This window comes from Ctenocephalides felis, unplaced genomic scaffold (assembly GCF_003426905.1).
Source record: "Ctenocephalides felis isolate EL2017-DRISC unplaced genomic scaffold, ASM342690v1 CF-g0.4_SCAFFOLD_03571, whole genome shotgun sequence".
NCBI lineage: Eukaryota > Metazoa > Arthropoda > Insecta > Siphonaptera > Pulicidae > Ctenocephalides > Ctenocephalides felis.
Genome location: NW_020539725.1, coordinates 69,746,914 through 69,752,913, shown reverse-complemented (window position 1 = coordinate 69,752,913; position 6,000 = coordinate 69,746,914).

Here is a 6,000-nt window from a genome sequence, read left to right as displayed (position 1 = left end):
TGCACTTAAAAGCTTATAATTTCCTAACAACGTGAGACAATTTTTTTACCTTTCCGTGGGGCAAGTTATAGTAATCGCAAAAAAAATCGAAAATGAAAACTTTTATATATCTTTACGTTCACAGGTTTCTGAATTTTCTGGCATACCTTAGAAAAAAATGGATGTATGTGTGTGTGTGTGTGTATGTGTGTATGTGTGAGCGTGTGTGTGTGCCTGCGGATACAAATTTTCGTCGACGATTTCGGGAACACGGATGAAGCGATTTGAATAATTCAAAAAACATTCGATTCGTATTAATAAGGAAACGTTCTGATTAGTTTTTGGCAAAGGCAGGTCTAGCCGTTCCGAAGATACGCGGCAAAAAGCGCCAAAAACGGTAACTCAGTTTTTAAGAGAACGGAGCGTCCTATTTTAATAATTCAATAAACATTTTACTTGAATTGACAATATGAAAAATTGATCAAAATTTCGTAAAGGCAGGTCTAGCAGTTTCGGAAATCTAGTGAAAAAAGTAAAAAAAAAATGCCATTTGGCGGTTAAAAATGATCATTAGACATATGCACATCAAATTATCAGATATTTTATAGAGATTTTTACAATAAGTATAAATTTTGTTTACATTCCTATGGGTTCCGTATCAATGTTTATCCGTTAGACGATGACGCGGCGCTTACGCGCTTCGATATTTCGTCTCTATGCAGTTAAAGCAGTACGATTGCTTTGAAAAAAAGTTCAGAATTTCCAAAATATTTCAAAATAATTTTTTCTTCGAAAAGTAGATTTTTGTCAAAAATTTATAGCTTCTCAAAGATCTAATTTTTTCAGAGTATTTTTTTCAAAAATGTTACTTTTTTAAAAAAAAAAAAATTTGGTACGAAAAGTTTCAGCAATTTGCCTTAAGGCACGATGCAATGCGCCCCACATAAATGTTTTCCTAAATTTTTTCAGAACGGTATAGTCAATACTATCACACCGTTGCGAGTTGACGTTAAGTTCTGGGACACCCTGTATGTAATCAAACATTTAAATAAAATCTGTAAAAATTGACGACCAGAAACAATGTTTTTCATGCGCACGTGAAAGTGTTAATAAATTTTTTATCATACATCCTTAACTTATCAACTTATATTTCCTCATATCAAAAACTCGTGTTTTCGTGGGTTAACTTATACAAACATTATTATACCTACTACTGTGCAAAATTTTCATGTTTTTAAGACTCTTTGTCCCAACAGAGTGTAATGAAACCTTGTGTCCAGCTAAATCTGAGATTTCTTGAACATGTAACATATGTAATAAATTTTGCTCATTACACTTCGGTGAGCTCTCTTTCAAGTCTTGTAATTGTCTCATTTGAGATTCGCATAAAATTTTATGGTTACGTTTAACATAATTTATTATGTAATTCAGATAAAAAATGATCATGATTTTAATTAAATTAACTTCTAAAAGAGTACTTGGAGTGATAATTTATTGATTGGTTTTCTTGAGAAGCTGAGGTACTAATATTTCAATTTGATTTTTATGCTCTAAAAAATCAATTGTTTGCAAAATTTAATTCTAGAAGGTGGTGAATTGGCGGTGAAAAAATGGTACGAGACCAAAAATTATACGATAACAGGTAGCCTTGTCCTTTGTTATCAAATTTTAATAGAAAAGTCTAGTGTTTAAAATTCCAATTACATCTCTCTATTGTACTGGTACATGTGCATGAAATTTTAAGCCAGTTTTATTTCTGGCAGAGACAGTTGTTGAAATAAAATAGAATCGTCATGGAAAGTACGTAATAAAATAAAACGAATGCAAACAAGAGTAAAATAGAGGTGCAGTGCACAGATGGCAGAAACCTCGAAGAATTGATAGGAGTTTGTATTTTCACCTCTCTTATTTAAAGTAAATAGATCTTTAAACTGATCGTTTTTTTACTCCAAAAGTCTTAAATTAATAACTTTCTGAAGTGTAAGTTATAGTAATTGTCCAGATTTCGGAAATGAAACTTTTGTAAATCTTTACGTTCTAAAAACTAGCAGTCGGAGGGGTCTAAAAATTCAGTGGCGATTTATTAAAGTCATAATATATCTAGTTTTTGAATATAAGTCAAATTAGAGCAACTTCGATTTTTAGCCGAAAAATTTTCCAATGGTCCCCCATTGCGAGAATTGTCGATTTTGTAAGATTGCTATAAAATAACTAGCTGTAAGTGGAATTCTGTCTTAAGGCAATTAAGGCATCGTGCCTTAAGGCAAATTGCTGGAACTTCCCGTACCAAAAATTATTATTTTTTTAAAAACAATTAACATTTTTGAAAAAAAATTACTTTGAAAGAATAAGATTTTTGAGAAACTATAAATTGGACAAAAAATAACTTTTTTTTGAAAAAAAAAATTTTTTTTAAAAAAACATTTTTTTTTTAATTTTTTTTTTTGAAAAAAAATTTTTTTTTGTTTATTTTGACATATTGTAGAAGATCTGAACTTTTTTTCAAAGCAATCGTACTGCTTTAACTGCATAGGGACAAAATATAAAGCGCGTAAGCGCCGCGTCGCTGTCTAACGCATAAGCATTGGTACGGAACCGATAGGAATGTTAACAAAATGTATACTTATTGTTAAAATCTCTATAAAATGTCTGATAATTTGATGTGCATATGTCTAATGATCATTTTTGACCGCCAAATGGCTCATTTTTTTACTTTTTCCTCTATATCTCCGAAACCGCTGGACCTACCTTCATGAAAGTTGTATCGATTCTTCATCTTGTCAATACAAATAAAATGTTTTTTGAATTATTAAAATCGGACGCTCCGTTCTCTTAAAAACTGAGTTACCGTTTTCGGAACTTTTTGCCCCGTATCTTCGGAACGGCTTGACCTGCCTTTGCCAAAAACTAATCAGCACGTCTCCTTATCAATACGGATCGAATGTTTTTTGAAATATTCAAATCGGTTGATCCGTGTTCCCGAAATCGTCGACGAAAATTTGTATCCGCACATACATACACACACATACATACATACATACACACACACACACACACATACACACACACACACTCACACACACATACATCCATTTTTTCTAAGGTATGCCAAAATGTTCAGAAACCTCTGAAACGTGAAGATATATAAAAATTTTCATTTTCGATTTTTTTGCGATTACTATAACTTGCCCTACGGGAAGTTAAAAACTAGCGGTCGGAGGGGTCTAAAAATTCAGTGGCGATTTATTAAAGTCATAATATATCTAGTTTTTGAATATAAGTCAAATTAGAGCAACTTCGATTTTTAGCCGAAAAATTTTCCAATGGTCCCCCCACTGGAGAATTGTCGATTTTGTAAGATTGCTATAAAATAAAAACTAGCGGTCGGAGGGGTCTAAAAATTCAGTGGCGATTTATTAAAGTCATAATATATCTAGTTTTTGAATATAAGTCGAATCAGAGCAACTTCGATTTTTAGCCAATGGTCCCCCATTGCGAGAATTGTCGACTTTGTAAGATTGCTATAAAATAAAAACTAGCAGTCGGAGAGGTCTAAAAATTCAGTTGCGATTTATTAAAGTCATAATAAGTCGTGCAGATTATAAACTCGGAGATAAATTTCGCATTCGCATATTTTCCTGCTGATCTCAGGAAAGTGGTTACAATAGCCGTTTTATCCATCCAAAGGTCCATCCTCGTAAAAGCACAGTTCTGCTAAAGTCGTGCCCGTGAAGGTAATAGTCAGTGATAGTGTAGTGATAGACAATGAACTTAAGGCAATTTCTCGGCGAGCATCTCGATTCCTATGTTATGTTCTTTGATGTAATCGTTTCAACTATAAAACAAGATCGCACGCAATATAAAGCGACCATAAAAGTTGAAACAAAAAGAAGTAACATAGGAAAAGGTTATTTCGTAAAATGCAAATCTTCTCTGTAGACCAGTAAACGGTTTCGCAATGGACAACAATGAATTTAGAAGACACAGATTCTCCTACCACAATTTACTTACTTTAAACGTATTTTTTTTTAACTTCCCGTAGGGATAAGTTATAGTAATTGCAAAAAATCTAAAATGAAAATTTTTATATATTTTTACGTTTCAGAAGTTTCTGAACATTTTGGCATACCTTAGAAAAAAAGGATATATGTGTGTGTGTGTGCGGATACAAATTTTCGTCAACGATTTCAGGAACACCGATCAACCGATTTGAATAATTTAAAAAGCATACGATTCGTATTGATAAGGAGACGTGCTGATTAGTTTTTCGCGAAGGCAGGTCTAGCCGTTCCGAAAATACGGGGCAAAAGGTGCCAAAAACGGTAACTCAGTTTTTAAGAGAACGGAGTTTCCCATTTTAATAATTCAAAAACATTTTTCTTGTATTGACAAGACGAAGAACTGATTAAATTTTTGCGAAGCCATTTCCAGGGGTTATGGACTCTCGATAAAAAAAAAGTAAAAAATAATGCTATTTGGCGGTGCAAAATTTCTCAAAAATTTCTTTTGAAGAAATTTTTTCAAAGTTTTTATATCTTTTATATCTTTTTGTCTTATTATGTCTTTTTGTGGAAAAACTAATAAAGTGATATGTATGAAGGATATAAGAAACATGAACTCTAAAAAAAAGCGGACAAGAGCTTTCTGGAGAGTTTTGAATTGTGGTGCTGGAAGCAAATGGAGAAGATCAAGTCGACAGATAATAAATATAGAATTCCTTAAAACTGGGCGAAGAGAGGACCCTACTGAGCACGATCCTGTGAAGGAAAGGAAATTGTATGGAACCTATTCTGCAAAAAGAATTCCTCTTACACGACGAAGTCAAAGGTAATAAAAGGCAAGTCTGTAAGGACTTAGGAAGAAGAAGAATGCAGATGATTGATGACTGACTCGAAAAGAGAAAATACAGAGAACTCAAAGCCGAAGCACAGGGTCAGGAAGCATGAAAGCAGAAGTTTGGAAAAAAATGTATAAAAGTGCAAGAAAAATGAATAGATGTAATAAAACGTTATTGGGAATATTGAACAAGCAAGAAAGGGAATCATTGATTGTGGTGTTCTCATACCTTGAACCTGCCTTTGAATAAACTTGTTATATTTATAATAATTTTTGTTTCTCCATAGGCGGGTTAAAAAAAGGATGCCAAAGATCAGAGACAGCCAGGGACACCAGTAATATTGCAGATTTGAAAATTTTATTTATAAAGCATTTCATAACTAACAAACATTTTCTTATTATTATCTTATTAGATATAATAAAAAAATTGATTTACTTTTGCGTACATCTCGGAATGTGATATAAAAATGTAATTCTGCTCGCACGCACACAGTTATTTATATTAACACAACAAGTCGAAAAAATTTCGATTACAAAATAGTATTTGATTTAGAAATTGAAAGTTGCATTCGGTGTAACGGTCAATATTAAATGCCAGTAATAATAATAGGTGAAGTGAAATGATATGCGCGTTTTCTGCCAGATGATTCAAATTAAATGTCTATCATAATGTGTAATTTTTTCTTATTACATAAAAAATTATGGATAATTTAATTAAGCAGTCAATTGCTATTAACAAATATACAAGTTATGGAGAGGTATCAAAATTTTGTTTATTGACTAGTATATTTGTCAACACTTATTTGTCAACAATTTGATATTAAAATTGAAATTTTTGAACAAAAAGAAAAAAATATTCTGAAATGTTGAGTTGCTTACAATACTTTGGAACTATGGCTGTATAAAATATGCTGTATGAAATTTGGTCAAGTCAACTTTTTTTCGCCATATAGTGACTGCCTGCAATAACAAATTCTCACAACTTTTTTTGTTTTATGCTATTTTTTTTTCAAAAATGGTAGCAATCGGAACTTGGGGATGAGCGTAGCTTAGGGGGGTCCATCAATCACGTGAGGTTTTTAGGGGGAGAGGGGGTCTGACGAAGAATCACGAAATATCATGTGGGGGAGGGAGGGGTATAGTAAAATATCACGTGTATTTATTTTTGAACTGAAGGTGGGGGGG